Genomic DNA, 22,938 nt, shown 5'->3' on the forward strand with positions numbered 1-22,938 from the left:
AAAATCTGCTGCTGATGCCTTAGCTCTCCAAATCAGTATCATAATCAACAGATCTATTAAGGAATCTTACATCCCCAAACTCTGGCTCTCAGCCTATATTCTTCCCCTTCATAAAGGAGGCAAAAACACCAGCATCGCTAACTTCCACCCTATCGCTCTGCTCTCTCCAATCTCAAAAATCCTTGAAAAGTGCATTCACCTTCAACTTATGCCTTATCTGGCCCAAAACAATCTTCTTACACCTACACAACATGGTTTCCGCCCAGGTCATAGTACTATAACTGCTCTACTCTCTTTCTTAGAAACAGTCAATCTAGCCCGAGACTCTGGACATCTAGTCTCTACTGTTCTGCTCGATCTGTTCAAAGCATTCAACACTGTTTCACACAAAAACCTTCTTTATCACCTCTCAAAGCTTCATCTCTCCCCAAACACTATATCCTGGTTCTCCAGCTACCTATCAGATAGAACTCAGGCAGTCAAACGGAAGCACTCTACCTCTTCCTTCTTACCTACCCCAACTGGCGTACCACAGGGATCTATCCTAGAACCCATACTTCTCAATATCTTCATAAACAACTTTCATGCTGCCATTCCTGATTCCAAAATTATTCAATGTGCAGATGATTCTACTTTAGTCTGCTCTGCCTCTAACCTCTCAGAATTGCTGTCTAAAAGACAAACTGCCTTCTCAACCACTGCAAATTGGATGCGCCAAAAACCACCTCTCTCTCACTGCAAACAAATCAGAAATTCTACTTTTCCCTCCAACAAAGTCATTCTCCTACAACAAAAATGCCTTCAAAGTACTAAGTCAAACTAATTCAGCTATAGAAGTGGTTCCTTCTGCTAAACTACTTGGTATTACTATTGAAGAACATCTCAAGTTCGATATCCATATTCAACAAAATATTAAGAAAACCCACCAAAAGCTAGGTGTGTGAACAATCTCTTCCTCTCTCATACTACTAGGAATACTGTAGCCACCACTTATCTACTGCCTTCCTTATTATATGGAGCCCCCCTGCTAACTAATCTGTCCTCCTCTATTTCCTCCAAACTAGAAAACTGATATAATAAAATCTCAAAATTTGCTACCAAATCTAAACCTTCTACCCATCACTGCCTTACCCTAATATCCCTAAAGTGTCTTGAACTCCCAAACTACTTAGACTTCCTCCAACTCACCACTGCACACAGACTTGTATATCACCCAACTAAGTGTCCAGCGCTAACTAATATCCTCCCCCAGTACACCCCTAATAGAACTCTCAGATCCAAGCATCAAAACCTAATTGCTATCCCCAAACACAAAAGTACAGCAAGCCAACTTCTCCTCGCTGTCTCTCTAGGCAAAAAATGAAATTCCCTTCCTCCCTCTCTAAGAACCATCCCAAACGTAGAAAACTTCAAAACTCAGCTTACCAAATACCTAGCCACAAAATGCAAATGCAATTGCCACCATCCAACCTAATCTTCCTTAGTCCATTCCCCTGGGGGGGTTTCCCACTCTGGTTCCTAACCCTCAACAACTCTCCTTCAGCTATGCTCCTGGGGGTTTTCCCCCTCTGGTTCCTAAGACCTCAATAACTCTCCTTCAGCTATGCTCCCACAAGCATTTTCTTTGCTCTCCCTTCTCCATTAGCTGTCAATAACTATCAATACAATAACAATAGCTATCGATAACCTCAATAACTCTCATTCTGCTATGCTCCCACGAGCATTTTCTTTGCTCTCCTTTCTCCATTAGCTGTCAATAAATATCAATACAATAACAATAGATATCGATAACCTCAATAACTCTCCTTCAGCTATGCTCCCACGAGCATTTTCTTTGCTCTCCTTTCTCTAATAGCTGCTTATTTCATATGTTCCAACAGTGTAAATATTGTATATAGCTTTCCATTACTAATTTCTTTTCTGAAATTGTGCATGTATAGTGTATCCTCGTTTTACTTAAAAGTATGTATATAAAACATCTTCTCACCTAATATCTGAGTGTGCACACTAAAGAAAATGTATAAACAATAAGTCCACACTCAATGCTTTTCTGCTTATTATGCATATTTTCAAGGTACTTACTTGTAACTGTTTCCATATTATGTAAGACTGACATCCTTGTATTTCTGTACCTTATCTGTATTATGTATCTTGGAGCTTTTTCTCCCCGGGCCTCCAATGAAAACGGGTCACTCTGACCCAGTGGACTTCCCCGGTAATCAAACTGGAAATAAAAATAATAATAAAATAAAATTATTTTAGCATTAGGAGTAAATACAGCTTATTGTGCTAAAAACATGTATCACATTGAGTGTGCATTTGTCCATTTTAATGCAAGATTATGCGTGCATTAGTATGTTTAGTAAAACAACAGTCCAGTATTACAGAATAGACAGGGGTTGTCATTTAGAAAACCACACTTCCAAACAGTACAGTACATGTTTAAGTTTACATAAATATTGCAATGTAAATTGCGACCTATATGACAGGGACACCAAAAGCATTCTGCAGATTGTTATCATTATAACAGTGAGCCTGTATCTATAAAAGTGTAAAAGGAATGAGTGCTGGCATTATGCTGTTTTCCAAATGGAAAGTACAATATTACAATAGTCACTGCTTGTGAATTTGAATAACACTCTCCCCACATTTAAAGGCAGCTCTTTACAATAATGTTTTAGCTTGTAATCAGTAACATTCAGTAGTGTTATGTATCCATAATAATAGTAGTGGAAGTGCAGACCTCTATACCTATGCCTCAGATGGCCCACTGTCAAATGTAAACATTGTACATGCAACATACAGATGTTCAATATAAGTAACCATGAATGATTGCTGGAGGCAATCTGATCTGTAGAATAGTGTGCCTGTGTTAGCAGCAGGGTAGTATGCAATGTAATAAAGGTGTTTATTAGCATTTGTTATTGTTATAAGTAAAATGTAACAGAATATAGTATATTATTTGTAGGAAGCTTTTGTATATTATCTATGCGGTTGCTAATGTTCTTTTTTTCTCTCACCCCACCCATCTTTTCTTTTTCTTTTTTTATTGTTATCATTATATTATGCATCTAATCATATTTTCCATTATAATACTTATTTTTTATTACTTGTGTTTTGTTTTTTATGTAAATGTTATTTTGTACATTACTTTGTGTTATGTTTATTTCATTATTGGATTTTAATTTTATTTGTTATTACTACAGCACAGCAGGGTAGACCAGCTCCCTCTAGAATGCTTACCCTCCCTCCACCAGCTACAGCACCAGAGCCCAGCACTTCTGGGCTGCAGCCTAGTGGTACCCCTCTCCCTGCAGCCCCTGACCTACCTTCACCACCAGGTAGTTCTGCTCCAGATGATAGGCCTGTGGTTCCCTCTGAGAGCAGAGGTAGGGGGTGATTTTGTCACCTGAGCTGAACTGTAGTTTTGGTGTGTAGGATTGTGCACCACACAATTGGTGCAAACCTACACTGAGTGGAGACACTGCTCTCCATCATCATACTAAATAACACAAGTAGACACAGATGTCAGTCACATTAGCCACCAGCACAGTGAGATGACAGTGATGATAGTCCAGTGGATGGAGACTTGATTCTCACTGTCACCAAACATGATGTCCATAGGCTTGCAATTCCCAAACCACCACCCCAAACAAGGTGTTCACCCCCTCTTGTGCCCTTCACTGACCCTGTCCTTTTCTTGTATGTCTTCTCTTTCTGTAAATGCTTCCTCACCTTCCCAACTTGCCTAATCCAGACTTGCCTATGTCCCTTCCCCAACATTTCACTCTCTCCTTTAAAAAAATAAAAAAGGCATGTTTCTGAAAAAAAAAATCAAAAGCATACATTGCTCTCCATTTCATGTGTTTACTTGAGACACCTAATTTGGTCCAATTGTCTTCACAATACAATCATGTTATTGTCACCCCTCTCTCTAGAGGTGACAGTCCAAATATAGCTAAAAGTGTGTGCATGTGCCCAGTTGTTACTGTTGAAGAATGGATGGCTATGGTTCTTACCTACACACTTCCTGCACATTCCTACCTTCCCTTCACTTTGTTTTCCCCCTGCTTGTTACCCATTTCACCACTTTCCTATCTTCCCCTTCTCTTTTCTTTAAATAATTATTACATGATGGTGTGCAATGTGCAGTATCGTGCCATAATGTAATACAGGAGCTTATTCACATTTATTGGATATCAGTAACATGTAGCACCACACAACCACACATTTCATCATTATTGCATTGAGTGCATACACAGCTGATGATCTTATAACTTCTCCTGTGGTTGCAGATGTACGATCAACCTCCAACAACAATGGCTTAGCACCTTCTGTCACAGATTCAGTTATCTAGTATGTGTATTTCATACAATCAATAGGCAATGTCAGATATTTTCTGCAATATATATCATTATGTTTTCCACCCTACTTGCTTCCCATTTCACTGCTTTCATATCTCCCCATTTTATTCTGTAAAAAATTTTCAGTCAGTGTTGCACATTGTGCAACCATGTGCATAAATGCTCAAATGTGAGAAAGTATGTTGGTGTATTTCAGATTATCATGTCCACTTGTAAAAGTACAATCTACACCACTATTCCAACCCACCAACACATATACAAAGAAACAACTGAAGGCATTACATGGTTCTGTTTTTGAACCTTGTACCATCTGGACCCAAAATGTGGAGCATGATCATGCTTTAATAAACTAAATCCATGACCACACCCCACAACAGAGTTAATGAAGCAACAGGTATATATGTATGTATGAGTACATACCAAATAACAGTTTGTGCTGAGTATCCTAGAATATACTTGCTACTCAACTGACTGTGTGGTACAGTGTGTTAAAACGGTGATATATTCCCTTGGTTTGAAGCCCATGGTACTGGCTTTCATTATAGCTATGTTACCATTTCTGCAAGTTGCGATGCAGTGCATACCAGCCTGCAGAAAATGCATTAGTGAAAATAAATCCTAGGCCTCCACTGAAAATGGACATATATCCAGTCATGCTATCCCGGTAAATAAATGTAAAATAAATAAATGGGGGAAAATTTGACAGAGAAAGCAGGGTGAAGTTCAAGTGTTCCAATACTTCATTTGTAGAAGGTAATGAATGATTACACATGAAACAACATGTTTTCCTGCAAATCACTCTAATTGAGAGTGTGCTCTGCATGAATCTTGATACATTTGAAAAAGTGTGTGCCACTTAGCATCGGGCGCACACATTAAAACAACTGCATTGCTTTGCATGATGGTAAGCGAAGCACATCTTTTATAAATCTATGCAAAAATAACTTACAGAAAATGCTATTCCATGGTGATTTCCTTATACTAACATTTTATTTGTATAAGCTGTAATGTCACAACTGTATAAATAAAGTCTGCATACCTTGGATTAGGACCCTAGGCCACCTTCACTGCAGTCTAATGTTTTACACATGTCTCCACATATTATGTCACCTGTAGTGTTTATTACATCTGCTTGCTAAGTAAATCAATTAATAATCATGCAATACCTGTTATTCTATCATTTACCTAAATTTGTTAGAGCAATATTTATAACATATCACTATACTGGCAGCCCTTTGTACCCATTCTGTAATGCTTTGTCCAGATGTATTTCTCTGCCAAGATGACAAGTTTGTTTCTATTATTGAATTAATATTTGCTCAGACTTGCTGATCACGCAGCATTAATCAAACATACTTTATTGAGAATATGTGACAATTAGTATTGATTGTTTAGAATACATCTGCTAATTAACTCTCTGGCTTGATGGGTTAATGCATTGTTGATGAAGTCCAATAGTACTGGGTTTGAAATAGGGTGTCGATATAACTTTTACAAGTATGGACTATATTTTTTACATACATTCACTGATACTACTGCTGTTTAACATTGCTTAGTAATGGCGCTAATCACACAGCATTGCATAATAATTCTTTAAAGAAAAGAAATGGGTAAAATAAGAAAGTGGTGACATTTGAAGCAAGCAGGGGAAACACAAAGTGAAAGGATGGTAGGAATGTGCATGAAGCCTGTAGGTAAGAACCATAGCTATCCATTTCTCCAACAGTAACAAGTGGGCACATGTATGGATTTATAGCTGGATTTGGACTGTCAGCTCCAGACAGAGAGGGGTAACAACAACATACTTGCATTGTGAAACCAATTGGACCAAATTAGGTGAGTAAAGCAGACACATCTGCAAAATGGAGAGCTATGAATGGGATGATATTTTTTAGGGACAGATACCCTTTTTTAAAGGAGAGAGAAGAGAGTGGAATGTTGGAGAAGGGACATAGGCAAGTTTGGGTCAGGAAAGTTGGGAAGGTGAGGAAGAATTTGCAGGCAGACAAGACATATAAGACAAGGACAGGGTCACTGAAGGACACAAGAGGGAGGTGATCACCTTGGTTGCAGTGGAGTTGAGGGAATTGAGGACCCATGGACATCAGCATGATAACAGCGTGACTCACGCCCTCACCATTGGACTGTAAGCACTGCTCCATCATTGCACCACTGGCTGCAGTGGCTGATGTCTGCTCCTGTAGCCAGTCTGCCATACAAGGATGGAAAACATGTTCTCCATCTGATGTAGGCATGTGCCCATGGTCTGGTATGCAATCCTATGCACCACATCTAGCAATTCCATATGGGTGATGTATGCGCCCCCTTTGCCTTTGCTCCCAGAGGGGACCACACATCCGGCCCCTGGGGAAGATCTATCTGAGGGTCCAGATAGGGCAGGGAAAGCAGGAGGGGTGCCACCAGTTGGCAGCCCAGAAGTGCTGGAGCTTGGTGCTACAGCCAGTTGTGTCAGCATAAGCAGATCACCAGGAACCAGACTACCCTGCTGTCCTGTAGGAATAACATAAAGAAAAAACAAAAGCAAAACTAAATAAAACATGAAACACACTGTATTTAACCAAAGATTAAAAAAAATCAAAAATTATAAAAAGTGCTAAATAATATTAATGCAAATAGAATGATAAATAATATAAATGAAAAAGTATTTAACAATAACACAAGATAAAGTTATACATAAACAAAACATAAAAAATAATAAATTATATAATAAGGTGAAATATGATTAAATAAATAATATTGTGATAATAATAACAAAGAAATCATAATAAAAATAAGTAATCCAGAAGTAACAAAAAGAAGATGTAGGATGGGGTGAGAGAAAAATGGAGAACATTAGTAAATTCACACATTATACAACAAGCTTTCAAAACTAACTTTATTATATTCTGTTACAGCCTACTTTAAACAATAACAACTGCTAATAATTTCTTTATTACTTGGACTACTTGTATAGTGATTACACTTGACAGCAGGCCATTGAAGCCACATGTCTGGAGGTCTGCACTTCAAATGCTATAATGATAATTACCTAATAATACTGTATTTTTACTGATGAAAATTTAACACAGTATTGTAATTAGATGATTTTTATATTTAGGGAGTGTGGTATTAGAACCCACAAGCAGTGTCTACTGTAATACTATACTTTCCATTGGAATACAACATAATGCAGACATTCTTTCATGTTATACTTTATAAACTCATGGTCACTGTTATCTGAGAATATGAACTGTTACTTTATGTTTCAGACCATACTTCACCTTTTAGATCAGGATATCTTTACATATCATACAATATTGGGTATAGAAGGACCCATAATTAGGAACATATTTCAAATGTTGTTGTTACACATATGGATAGTTGCATAGGATTTTTGTTAGCATAACATTTTGACACTCATAATTTATTGACTTTATTATAAATTAGTTGCCAGACAACCATGAATCCCACAATGATCAGAGCAAAGCAGTGATTTATAAATCTGGGTTTTCAGCAGAAAGAAGTAGTATTGCAAGCTATGCCACAGAGTGATGCATGTATACTTGTTTTACTGCTCAGATATACATTTCCAAATTCCTAAAAATGTATTGCAACTAATCCATCTATAACTGTTAAGGCTGCAATAGCAGTACTTTAGATAATTATTCTTAACTTACCACATACTTGTCTCATCTTTGCTAATCACCTACCATAGGACTGCATATCTGAGGCCTGCTCTTCTGAAGCTGTGGAAAAAGGGAAAAGAAAAAGCATCATGAATACCAATGTTTACCATAGTCAGCTTGAGTATTTACAGGTAATACATGTAATTCATACTTACACATCACCAGGGTGTTCCCCGCCTGACAATCTCTGATCCACTGATCAAGGATATCCCTGTTTCTCCTATGGAGGTCATAAAAGTGGTGATGCCATTGTTCTGTAGTACAGGAGATTCCAGTCACATTGGTAAAACCCCTTGCCAAACTATCCCAGTCTTCTGATTTGCATTGGGAGCCAGTATAGTCTTCCTGCAACAGGTGTAGGCTATGATCCCCAGCCATAATCCCAGCTCTGTGCTCTAAATCATACTCCCTCACCAACAACAGACATTGCTGCACAAGTTAGACTTCAATGCATAAAGTGCAGTTTCCAGTAATTCCTCTTTAAATATATTTTCCCACCAATGGCACTTACAAAGAGTGTGACCTGTTTAGATTTTGATAGATTTGAAAAAGGTGTGCACTGTCTACCATTGTGCAAACCTATATTTGTGCAATGCTAAGAGGAGAGCACATTTTTCAAATATATTGGCAAAAACAATTAACCAACACAATTCCACAGTTATTTCCTTACAGTACCACTTTATTTTGATAAGTTGCAATGTCACACCTTGATAAGAACAGTTTGCATACTCTGGAGTCTGGAGAAGACCACAGGACCTTCTTCTCTTTAGTCTAACACTTAACACATATCCTCATAGAGGTACTTACATGATCAATATATTTGTGTATTCATTGTTAACCTCATGGTAAGAGAGTAGTGTGGTACTGTTTACAAGGTCTTTGTGATGCACAGCATTGTCCAATAATATTAATTGAAAGCATCCGGTATCTATTTTGGATACCTGGATCATGTCTGACGCATGGGTGGTCCCACTGCACAAATGCGGTAGGCATCACCAAGCATCATTGTGCACCACATAAACATGGGGAAAACATGGGAAAAACATGGGGAAAAGCAACAACAACAAAAAAAAAAATAAAAATAAAAATGAAAAAAAAAAAAACAAGGAGAAAACCCAGAATTTACAAATATAACTACATCTGGCAGGTTTAAAAGGGTTTTGGCTTATATTTTTGCAGTGTTCCTCATACAATTTATGGTTTTGAGATAGGCATTTGGGGTGGATGTAAATAAATATGACAGACATTTTCGTTTAGGATTTCATACTCTTCAGAAAATGCATGATAAGGGTGAACCGTTGGTGCTGTCATGTGCACAGATTCATTATCCATGTTGTTCTATGAGGTTTTGTGCCCAGCATGACTGGAGCATGCTGGAAAACCTCAATTAGGTGCAATGTGCATCATGAATATGCATTGCGCGCTGCTGAAAACACTTTGCAGCTGTGTACATGGATACACTCCTTGTAGGCTCTGCTTGGAGCCTACACAAAGTTTATTGAATCCTGGGGTTTGTCTTGATAACAAAAGGAGGCAGATCACTTAATCATGTATGTTGTTTGAAAAATTTTTGCTACAACCCCCTGTTGTAGGTATTGCTGACATGTATTTCACTGTAGTTATAGGATTGTCAGTTGTTACTACTAAGCTCAATGCATTTAGATTTACTTCTTAAAGCAATGAAAGTATTTTTCAGAAGGAATTGTATTGTTTTTAACACATGCATGGACTATATGTTTGCTGTAAAAGTTTGTTCTAGATGCAGCATGACAGCAATGTTTTTAACTAGCTACTTTGATAAAAGTTGTCATTAACAAATTAAGAAGTGTCCATTCCCACTGCTTATTTTTTATAAAAAGTATGAACAGCAGGCAGGCTCAACAACAAAATTTATACTGCGTACTATAAATACCACAGAAGGAGTCTGAGCAACAGCACTGATAGATACATGATTCAGAAATGGAGTTGTTCATGTTTTAATTGGTGTTCAGAATTTGTTAGTAATTTCTTCCATGGTATTGCATGGAAATACTATGATACTGACTATGTTTTCAAACCAGGATATATGAAACAAAAATAATGGAAAACCCTCAAAATAGCAGTTCTGTCCATCTCATAATATCATCTCTGCCTGACAGACAATTCTTCAAAAGAACTCTTATTATTTTTGAGAAGGATGACCCTAATTTTAATGGTTTGTTTTTTTTTCCTTTTTCTGTGTATAGCTCCGCAGTGTTGGTATTCATTTGATTAATGATTTTCTGCAGGTTTTCACCTCCCATGGCCTATCATGTAACACTGTAAAACAATAAACTGTCTACTTTATATTTGCCTTACACTTATGCACAGTAAAATTACATCTGCATAATATTTGTATGAAAAAATGTAACAGACCAACACTAAAGAGTAAATTACAATGATTTAGGTAATAGGAGAACTATGCATTAATACCCTGATTGGAGAAAAAATATTCTCTAGAAGGGAATTAATGTACAAGTAATGCCCACTGTAAAACAAGTCCGCCACTTCACGGCAGCATATCAAGCTACTATGGAATTCGGACTGACAAAAAACTAATGGCTGCCATTATTTTACTCTCACTAAGCAGCACTTCTGCTTAGTGAGTGCAAAATAAATGAAAATGAAAAAAGTGTGTGTGTGTGTGTGTGTGTGTGTGTGTGTGTGTGTGTGTGTGTGTGTGTGTGAGAGAGAGTGAGAGAGAGAGAGAGAGAGCAATCTCTGGCTGCAACAGCATTGAGGTTTGCATACCTCTTAACCTCTCTGTACAAGAAATCCAGACAGAGCCACAAATAACAAGGGACAAACAACCAAAAACAAGGACAGATTTTAAATATTGTCTTATAAACTTAGCAAGTTGCTAGATCATCAGGGTTTTTATTAACAGGTATATTCTAAAGGATATGGAGTCTGAAACTCAACTGTCTGTCATTATTTAATGGCTTCAATCCCCACTAATTTGTCAGAAAACTACACATTTCATGAGGATGGGACCAAACCTAAGAGCCAAAAATCTGGACAGTTCAAAGTTATGCTCTGTTGACTCTTACCTCAACATATCTGGATAGACCTAAAATAGATGGGGGACAAAGGTTCAAAATGGGAACATATTTTACTTGGTTATTAGAAGTTATGTTAGCATATATTTTCTGGAACAAAGGTATGAGTGAGAAACTGAGAGTGACAGTAAAGACAATTGCATATCTTTGGGCCTCTTAGCTGAAGAAATATGGATAAAACCTAAAATACAGAGGGAACAAAGGCTCAAAAATAGTAACAGATTTTAATTACTGCTCCTATAAAATTACAAACTTGCTTAATTAAAAGGATTTGTGTTAATATGAATTTTCTGAAAGAAATAATAGTCTGAAACTGAAATGTTTGCCATTGTTTAGTAACTTCACTCTCCAGTGACTGGCAACAAACCAAATGTTTTAGGAGTAAGGGACCAACACATAAAGAAAATGCCTGGATATTTTTAAGTGTTATACTTTGGATATAAAATGCTTCCTTAAACACCATTACTATATACTACAGGAAGTTTGAAACATTAGATATAGGAACTATTTTACATCAAAATATATAAAAAATATATATAGTACTTAAAACAATAAATAAGTAAAACGCACTGTCCTCTCATCAGATTTTCTCTTTTATTGATAAGAGGATGTGGGAGGTGATTGCTGTACTGAGTAGGGTAGCACAAGGGTTGGGGCATCTAACGATCCCTGCAGTCTTCCCACATAATCTGCCAAACTATCTGTATCACATAAGAACATCCCCTAGGTTTAGTAATTGAGGAAATAGGAGGGAGATAGGACAAGTACCTTCAATATTTTCTACCCTAGACTCAAGACTGGAGCTGGCATAGCAAGCAAATCCTTGTCCAAAACCAACTCAAATATCTTGGACCTCCACTCCTGACTAATTGTTTCAATAAAACATTCTAAACGTTCATCTTCATTTTGGCCCTGCACCTCATATACGCTAAGATGGTATACTGAGACCCATTACCTGATGGTGCTAAAATGGGAAGGTATTTTAGAAGTGTGACTGCATCTTTTTTGCCTTGACCCTCAGTCTCTCGGGTGAAAGCCAATGTGTCAGATATTTGCCACCTCTTCAAACTGCACTAGGGAACCTCTTCAGAATTGTCTGGACTTCCAGAAGTCAGTTCATCAAAGAATGCCTGAGACTGGGCAGCAGTCTGCTGGCATTTATCCCAAATATCCTGAACAGATTCCATTTTCCTAAATGAAGAACAAGGCAAAGAACAATTAATTAATAACAAAAATATTTGAGTGATGGATAAAATCAACAACCACATGGAATAACAGGTATCTCACCAACTTTCAGTATGGACAAACACATGTAACACTGATAGAATAAAATGAATAACTTCAACTTTGGAAAAGAATACTAAGCCTAAACATATACATAAAATGCTACAGATAAACTACTAAGAAGGAATATATAAAGCAATAGGGAAGTGATTATGTTAAACCATTAGTAAAAGCAAACACTGACCCTAAAGTACATTTGACAGGGTATCTATCGAATTGTTTAGTTAGTTGAATTATGATATATTACTGAATAGCTAAATTAAACAAATATAAGAGTACATTCTATGCAAAATAAAATAACAACAAAAAACTTGCTATGTCAGATTTTTAACAGGAAATGCCCAAAGACCACTTTACTGAAAAAAGCATTTTATTTTCTCCAAGGATGATGCCACAATACAGGCAAAAGATGAATGACTTTAATAATTTGCTTAGTTTCTGGTGTCATTCCAAAGGGGTGCAATATTTGTCAGCATGGAAGGAGATGGTCAGCAGACCATGCTACTTTGCCAGGGATGGTCTGCACCTCTAGCCTCTAGACTTTTGAATATTAGCTAAAACATTATCTTCCCCACATAGTGCCTTTTTTAGGCAACTCCAAACTGAAAGTACTTCCGACATAGCAAATCAAAAGCAAGAACATCTAAAGGTATTAATGTCCAAAGCTAGGAGTCTAAACACAAAACTTCCCTAGAAGCTGTATTTACCCTACAGAATGCCAACGTCTGTGCAGTCACTGAGACATGGTTTAAAGCTGCAGAGAGCACACCAACAGTGTAATGATATATTTAGGCCAGCCACTTCACAGGCAGAGACTAAATGTGGAGGTGTCTCTATTTACATCAAAAATAAATATATTTCAAGGCTGGTCAAACAGGACAATGCACTTCAGCTACTTCATGTTCAAATCACCATAGGCATAATCCAATACCACTTCCATGCAAACTATAGGTCTCCCTCTTTAACCCAGGAAACCCATACATTGTATTTAAACTTATTAGCAACACTAACCATCCAGCCAAATACCATACTCATGGGTGACTTTAATTACCACACTTTTAACTGGGAATCCTATATGACACCAAACATACATGCACAGAGATTCCTGGATTTTGTAAACACAAACTTTTTGGACTAGATAGTCAATACACTAACCAGCAATGCAACCATATAGGATCTGTTCCTCAATAATATGGGAGAGAGGTGCACACCCCCTACTGTAATGCCTTCCCTGGTAAGGTCAGACCACAAAAATGGCTTCCTTTGAAATAAAAATAAAACCTGGATGCCTGGCCACACCTGTCATATTCAGGAGCTATTCTAAGACTAACCTCCTGCTATTAAGTTAGAACTTGGCAAAATGTCAAGCCCCCATAATCCCTGAGAACACTGCTGCCTATGCAGAACTGTTCACAGAAACTCTGTGCAAGCATGTTAATAGCTGCATAGAGGCAGCTGTATCCACCAGGAAGAAGGACAGAACTAACTCAAAAAACAAGCCACCCTGCTGGAACTGCAAAATCAATAGGCTATATAACAGGAAGAAAAAATCATGGCAAAAATTAGGGGGTGCAGCACCCAGGAGGATAAAAGCACTCTCATCAAACTAAACAAACATCTCAGAGGACAAATACAGTCTACCAAAGCTAAATTTGAGGTAAGTTTGGCCTCCCAGGCCAAAGACAACCACAAAGCATTCTCTAGCTATGTCCACAACCTCAAAGGCAATACACAATTGTGTGCAGAGCTCATTGAAAATGAAACCACCTATCCTGAGCAGTGGCGGCTGGTGACTTCAAATTAAAGGGGGGCTACAGGAGACAGCTGAATTGGTGAGGTCAATGGGAGGGGGTGTGGCCAACTAGAAAGGGGTGGAGCTATGCTCAAAACCACAACAACTTGAACTTTAATTAAATACACTGCCCTGGGTGCCAAAGATCATTATGGGAGTCCAATCAAGACAAAATGGAGTGTAGAAGAAAAAAATATTTCAATGCATTGGCAACATGACAACTTACTTACTATCTAGATGGAAACACAAAGGTTTTGAGGCATGAAAAATTAAATTACTTTTTAAATACATTAATGGAATGCCAGTCAAAATCAAGTATAAGATAAACAAGCAGCACTCAACTCAAACCACTTCTCCTTGCACTGCATTATAATTTATATTCAGCTTTATTAAAGTACCAAGTAACATGGTGAAAGTAGCAATCTCTGTGATACCCCCACTTGTAAAAATGTTCATTATCCAAAAAAGACCTGCTACCTGACAACAACTATCTACTTGTTTCATGGGGAAGACATGATCAAAGTAAAAAATGAACAGCAAACAAGAAACAAGCTCAAGATAAATTGCTTAAAGGATGACTGCACAAGTTATGGGCATGATAGATTGGCATTCTGTTTAGTTTACGGGTAAAGCCTGCAAAGATGACTGCAAGTCTTCAACAAATGTAATGAGCTTCTGAAAATACTGTAATCCTGTCCTTTATTACAAATACCGTCATATGCATTTCAATACGTAAGGCTTATACGTTATCTAGTTATGTAAATATTCTCTGCATGGCAACAACAAAAAAGCTTTCAATGTTGGTAATTCTTTAACAGTATACTTAGTAAAGCTTACTTGTATCTAACAATCTCCGACAAGCTTAGCTGATGGACATTAGTGCATTACTACTTAAACATAGAGCAACAGGGCACTGCGACAGCATGCATTTTCTGAATAATAAGAAGCATAAATCAACAGTATAAAAATATGACAGAAAACCAAAACATTCTGCAAAATCAAGGACAGATGAAAAGCCATGGTCGTACTTGTGGTCTCCCTTGAATGGGGGAATATTCTGCACACTTGTCAGAATTTGAAATGTCTCTGGCTGATGGTGATGGCTCTGACACTCACCTCTCAACCTCAGAGCAAGAAATTTGGACAAAGCCATACATAGAAGTGGAACACAGGCCCAAAAATAAGGACAACTTTTAAATGTTGCTCTTATAAACCTAGAAAGATAATAGAATAGTAGTGGGTCTTGCATTAGTATGAATTTTCTGAAGGGTATGAAACCTGAAACTCAAATTTCTGCCATTATTTTCTAACTTCAATCTTTAATGATTTGCCACTAATTTGCCAGAAAACCACAATTTTATGAAAAAAAGACCAAAATGTGATGCAAAAATATAAAATTGCCACACAATACAGCTGGGAACCTGTCAAAGAAGGGACACATTTTTAATATTAGTACTGTTAACTTGAGCAGCTGACATGCATTTCTGAAATAAAAGCAAACTATAAATCTTATCATTACAGTTATTTATAATTGTAAACCCTCCACATTTTCTTCCAAAATTGCCATTTTGCGGAGGGATTATTAGGGGGACAGCAACATTTTAAGCCAAAATTGGGGATGGTTGAGAGGTTTGGATATTCCTAATTCTATAAAGTGATTTATTTGCAAATACCTCTCAACTTCTTAAAGGAAATCTGGACAAGGCCAAATATATTGGGAGAACATACAAACAGTAGTAAAAACTGCTCTTGTATAAACTTAAGACAGCTGATATAATAACAGGTCTTGCTTTAGCATGCATTTTTCTAAAGGTTATGATGTCTGAAACGTAATGTCTGTCATTATTTAGTGACTTCATTCCTAAATGATTTGTCAGAAAACCACACATTTTATGAGGAACAAACCAAAAATTAGAAGCAAAAATCTGCTAATTCTGCAATAATCTGGACAGTTGAGAGGTATAGTTCAGCCGGGGCTGTCTGAGTTTGCTGCCCTTCCCCCCCTCACAAACTCATGTTCGAATGGAGCCTCCCCCCTGCAGCCATTCCAATGCCCCATTCCTTGCTTATTTCACCCCATTTACCAACACTGTAATGTGCATACTGCTTTACTTGTGCGATGATTTGGATTTCATTAGAAAGTTTTATTTTACATTTTACAGCACAAACCCTAACAGATATCTGCTAAACAAACTCAAGCACAGAACATGCAATTTAATTGTTTTCTTTTTTCCCAAATTACATAAGACTTCTTCAGAGTAAAAAAATGTAGACATTATTAATAAAAGATAAGGAAAATTTGGTTTACAAATTAATTAAAAGAAACATGGATTTAGGTATGATGGATTATTATAAGGCAAATTTTCTTTCTGAAAAATATTTGACAGATTCAGCAAATAATTGAGAAAAAGTAGTTGAAAATCAAAGACTATTTCCATTGCTCAGAAAGGAGATGGAATGACCATGGCAGAAGTTTATGCTGAATTTTAGGAAGAAATTGTATGTCATTGATTGGTTTTGGCTCTTCTCTGAGAAGAGTTTTTTTTTTTCCTGAGAGGATAGAGATACTACTAACTGGGAAGAAATGTAATCAATCTACCCCTTTTTTCCCATTTTTCTACATGGGATCCAGGAGTCAAGTCAACTGTTCCCACCTCTTTTGATTCAAATATACTATCCTACCTTCCATGACAGTCAAGCCTGACTTTTACAGGTTGTCAATCGTGTAATCCACCCAACTCATAGCTGGATGTCTTCATTTCCTCTTGCCTTCTTCTCATCTGTCTCAAATCTTCTTCAACAAATCATCTGCTTTTCTGCAAATACTGAAACACAGCAATCTGCTCCCTTTTACATATTCTTCAAGTCGGACTGCTTTGGCTTCTTATCTGATATTCTCATTCCTTTGTCTATCCCACAATGTACACCCTTCCCTCAAATCAGGCACTTCACCTCCATCACATCTAGCTTCTTTACCTGATCAAACCTTGCTACCACTGTTTTAAATTGCATAAATACTAGCTATATGACTAGTTCTTTGACATTCTTCTGTCATATAATATCCCTGACACTTAATATCAGTTGGTTGAACTTGCAGCACCTCCGATTCCAGCTTTGGCCTCCTTGCTCAGACTTTCTTTCTTATCGGTCATCCATCCCATATACTTAAACTTGTTAACTCATTCAACTATTTCCTCTTCTATCTCAATTTGCAGTTTTTACTGAGTTCCACACTATGACCGCTGCCTTGTCTGCACTCAGTTTCATCTTTTGTGATCTCAGTTTTGCATCACAGTCATTTGCTGAAGTTCCTGTTCAGTCTGCTTGTAGTATGACATAATCTGCATACAACAGCTTTGTTGATCTCTCCTCTCTGACCTATCATAGTCCATCACCGGTATGAAGAGTGGTAGTTTCACTGCTGAAAAGATTGTGATTTCTTACCAGATTAAGAACTATTGGGGTCTCAATATGATCCATACAGGTTTATTTAAACATTATTGCAGTCTCACAGTTTTAAGTGACAGTGGGCATTCTAATATGGGAAAATGGAGGGGAAGGGTCTCAATAATGCATTCTAGGAATAGTAAACATTTAGAACTGGAATATAAACTTTACAATTAGACCTAAAAATGGAAGGAATTGAACAAAAATGCATTACCGTGTTATTTTACGGATACATGTTATGACTTAATGAGACAGATATGACTTATGTTGCAGTATATAACTATTATTATTAAAATAAAATTTAATATTTTCTATAATTATACAACAAAAATATTTTACCATATTACAATGCCCGCTGCCATTTAGAATGAAGAAACAGTATAAAGTTCAGAACTGGTTTATAGGAGTGAGGATAGAATTTAATTCATATTAAATTTTTAGTAAAGAGTCAAGTGTTTTACTAAAATAAGGAGGACAATTTTTTTTTCTAAGGATATATTCAGGGGGAGGATTTTGGTCTCATCTTTACTGGAATGCAAGACTATAATCAATTTGTAATAATAATTGTAAATAAGGTTACAAAAATGGGATTACAGGATGTATTTAATTCTCATGGGTAATATGAGAAAGGAAAATATTGCATATCAACTATGTTAAAAATGCATAGTGACTATGTTGCACAGAATTTATGTAGCATGATGCAGTTTACTTTTAAATAATAAACAGTTGAAAAGAGAAGAGGAAGATGAGATATCTGCATAGATTCATAGCATCATAGTTGTTTTCTAGGCTAGCAACCACTAGAGCCCTAGCAAGCCTAACTGTGCAGCCCAAATGTGACCATAAATTTGATTTATATCAGGGGTGATTTACTGACTGCCTCTGTCCATCAGAGATGTAAGTGCCACCGGGATGAATTTCAATTGGTCTAAAATGCATTTAAATAAAGACACTGATAGTGGGAATTCTTTGAGAAAAGTATTTGTATTTGTCTCTCCAACATGTCCTATGTATGTCACATGCAAAATGTAGGTCTTTTAATTTAGTAGTCTGATGCTGTTTGATTTGCAAATGTGCAAAAGGTTCATCAAAAAAGGGTCCAGGAATGTCCTGTGCACCAGGTAAAGATCATCTCTTAGAAGTCTGTATGATTCCAAGTAAAGAGACAGAGCTGGGAAGTGATCAGTACTGGGCATTGTGTTTACTCCCTGTATTCTTTTTTTATGGAACCTTTGTTGGCAGTCCAGTTGCTGCATGTGCCTGGTCAGGTACATACAGAGGGGGGCATTATACCCTATGATGGATCTGATGAGGTCCAAGTGCAGTGGCATGATGACCTCTCTAGACCTAGTTGTCATGCCCTTGCTTACAGGTTATACATGTTATTCAAAGTTACTTCTACATGAGTTCCCAAAGCCCTGACTTGTGAATCAATTTTTAGGTGTGCTTTATTGATGAAGTAGTTCGCCGGGGTAGCCAACTTCCTAAATGGTACTATAATGCATTTCTTGGTACTGAGTTTTACTCCATGACTTTGGCACCAAGCATTTGTTTGTGTTAGGCCTTCCTGAATGGTATTCTCATCTTGGGGGAATGCAAAGAATGCTCCCAGTTTACAATAATCTGTGAACTTGGTTAGCCAGAGGTCTTAGATATTGGCTTTGATATCCATGAAGTAAATACCAAAGAGAAATGGTCCTACCACTGAGCCCTGGAAGGCTGCTCTGGTGACTGGCCTCTTTGTGGAGGTGACCTCACTGATTCTGCCCTCTCGGGTCCTATCACTGAGGCAGCTAGCTGTCTTGTGTGTCATAAAGGGGTTTATACCTTGTTTTGTAAGTTTGTAGACAATGCCCGAGTGGGGTATTGTACCAAATGTTTTAGCCAGATGATCCATTTCCTTAGTGATCTTTTCAAAGAAGTCCACCAGGTTCAGTAAGTGTGGCCTTCCTTTGACAAAGACAGACTGGGATGGATCCAGTGTCTGGAACTCTCCTCTGTCCTTGGTGATAATTACCATGATAATTCTTTCCATGACTTTGCAAATAAGACTAGTCAGACTAATGGATCTGTATTTTCCAGGATCTGTTTAAGGTCCTCCCTTATGAAGGGCTGCTATCATTGCAGTCCTCCCATTCATGTGGCAAAAAGCTGTTTTAAGACTACAGTTAAATAATGACTCCAGGGGTCCTGGTAAGTCATATTTTAGATTGTTCAGAAGGCATCCTGGAGTGTTATTGGGGCCCATTGTGGCAGTGTTCTTGACTTTAGTTAGTGCAGCCAGTGCATTATCCCTAGTTATAATTGGAAGGGATATGTTTGGGGTGAGAGTGGGTAAAGTTGAAACTGAATTTGACAGCTAACAGGGTCGCTATATCACCAGGCACTGTGAATTTGGCACCATTAACCACCAACTCATCACAATGCTGTGCTTTACCATTGAGATTTCTGACAAAGCTGAAAAAGGCCTTATGGTTATCATTCACCAGAAAGATTATCTTAACCTCAAGGCTGGCTTTGGTTGACCTAATTAGCCCACTTAGTTGCCTATTTAGTTTGATGAAAGACTTTTTTTGTCTCTATGGGAATTAATCTTCCTGATTTTTGTGTTATTTTTTTCTTTTTGTTGTACATTCTGTTTAATTTAGGATGCGGTCAGGGCAGTTTTTCTGGGGCTATACCTGGGCTTACTTCTGGTATGTACAGCAGCCTCTGTGCAGTCATTGACTTGGTTGTAAAAAGTTTCTGAGAGCAATTCAGCATAGGCTGCTGTATTCTCAGGTTTTGTCAAATCAACCCTTAATAAAAGGTAATTTGCCTTCAAATAGTTTTTAACTGTTACTGGTTTTCATGAGATTATGCATTTTTTGAAGGAGACAGCATTATATTCAGACCTTACCAGAGAGGATGAGACACTGGTGAAGGGTGCAATCTTTTTCATGTTTATAAGCATAAGGTCCGGTATGTAGAAACCTGTAGTGGGTGCACTATCACCTTATCTTGTCATCCTGTTAGTTAATGCATCTCATTCATCCTATGTCCCTCTTCTGTTTGCATCTCTGTCACATCTTCTCTTCTCTACTCCCCTTCCCTCTGCATGCCTCCCTCACCTTTTCTCTGTCTTCTCCCATGGTTTCCTTTATTGCAACTATTCTCAATTTCCTCTCCTAATGACTTCATACCTCTCTATATAATGGTATGCTGCTATCCCTGTAGCATAAGCTACCTCAGTTATTTTAGCTATATCTTATCCATAAAGCTCTGCTAAACATAATTCCATTTTTTATCCATGTTTTGACATTGTAAATTGCTTTTTTAAACTAAATGTTGTAACATATTCTTCCATCTGCAGATATGTGTTTATCTTTATTATTAGCATATTCTCATATCTTTAAATATGTTTTATTCATTTCTTATGTGATCCTATTCAACTCAGCTGTGGTGATCAGTGCACTACCCAGGTAAACCAAATATAAATAAATAAATTTTGTAAAGGGTGTTTGTATTTATGAAGTTCAGGAATCCCTTTGCCTCTAGATTTGAGGTTGTGTAGAATTCCCAATCTGTACAGAGGTAACTAAAGTCTTCCATGAGCAGGGTATTAGGCTGGATGGCAAGTTATCTCCAGTAGGTCCACACATGTTATGTGAGCTTCTTTAATCATGGAGGATGACCTATATCTGGATAGGATATGGTATGGGATTTTGTCTATGGTGATCTGCACATGGAGAACCTCCATAATGTCATCCTGTATGACCACTCCAGAGGTATGCTTGTTACAGATGTATATTGAGACTCCTCCACCTTCAGCACTTATCTGTGCAGTTACAAGTGTGGAAGGCCCTGAAGCCTTGCACTGTCAGGGTACTCTCTGCTACTTTAAACAATGTCTCTGTAACTACGGGTTCATATGATACGGTCGACAACTGACTAAATCGACAACCGGCCCCGTAGCACCAATTTACCGAAACCGCACAGCATCAACACTTTAAATAACCGACACCGACTCTACCGACAACGCGCTACACCGACATCGCGTATTACAGCTAACGGGTATTAACATGTGTGAGGTAGGGGAGGTATTTATAATGTTAGACTGAGTGACATAAGTTTAGCAATACCTCCCCTACCTCACACATGTTAATACCCGTTAGCTGTAATACGCGATGTCGGTGTAGCGCGTTGTCGGTAGAGTCGGTGTCGGTTATTTAAAGTGTCGATGCTGTGCGGTTTCGGTAAATTGGTGCTACGGGGCCGGTTGTCGATTTAGTCAGTTGTCGACCGTATCATATGAACCCGTAACTACACAGATGTCTATATTCTCAAGTGTGAAGAGGGCTTGGAGGGAATGTAGTTTTTTATTTAGGCTCCTGGTATTTTGCAGTAACATATTTAGGTTCAGTTGAGTTGATTTGCTGTGCCGGTAGGTTCATCAATTTGGCATTGTCTAAAAAAAGGCACTATGGAGCTGGATAATGTTTTAGCCAGTATTCAAAAGCCTAGAGGGAAAAGATGCAGACCATCCTCAGCAAAGCAATGTGGTCTGTTAACCATGTCCTCCCAAGCTGACAAATATTGGTTCCCCTTAGAATGACTCCAGAAGGACAGCCAGTTGTTGAAATCAATTCATGTTTTGCTCATATTGTGACATTATCCTTAGTGATGGCAATATCCTACTCAATGCTAGGCTCACATCAGCTTGAGAGACATAGTCTGAAAGCTTCATGATGTCTCTCTTCAAATAGTCCAAGGAGGTACATCTGAAGTCATTAATACCTACATGGATTATGATGGAGTCATACTGGTACCTGTGGCATAATAATTTGAGTCCATGAGTGATTTGGTGGCTCCTGGCTCCAGATAAGCAACTAACAGTTTTCTTCTCCTTCTTCAGCCTGGTTAGAGGGGCATTAGTATATCTGACAATGGAGTCCCCTCTGACGAGACTCCTAGAAAGTGTGTTTGCAGCTCCACTAAGAGTGACAGCATATGTTGTGTTAAGTAACACAGCAAAAACAAATTCCCAACAGGAACAAAAAACTTGGAAAAATAGACTATGTATCTAGGATGCATGAGATTCTGAATGACGCAAACACATATCATAGAGTTTCAAAAAATGAAATAAACAGAGCTTATACTGGTGTTGATTTATATCTAATGGATGCTTTATATCAAGGTGTCTTTGATGAGAATGAAGTAAAATTTTTGACAGTCACCCACCCAATCACACCGGTCATTTTTGGGATTCCCAAAATCCAGAAAAATGTTAACAACTCACCCTTTAGACC

This window comes from Protopterus annectens, chromosome 4.part1 (genome assembly GCF_019279795.1).
Source record: "Protopterus annectens isolate FY-2018-M chromosome 4.part1, PAN1.0, whole genome shotgun sequence".
Taxonomy (NCBI): Eukaryota; Metazoa; Chordata; order Ceratodontiformes; family Protopteridae; genus Protopterus; species Protopterus annectens.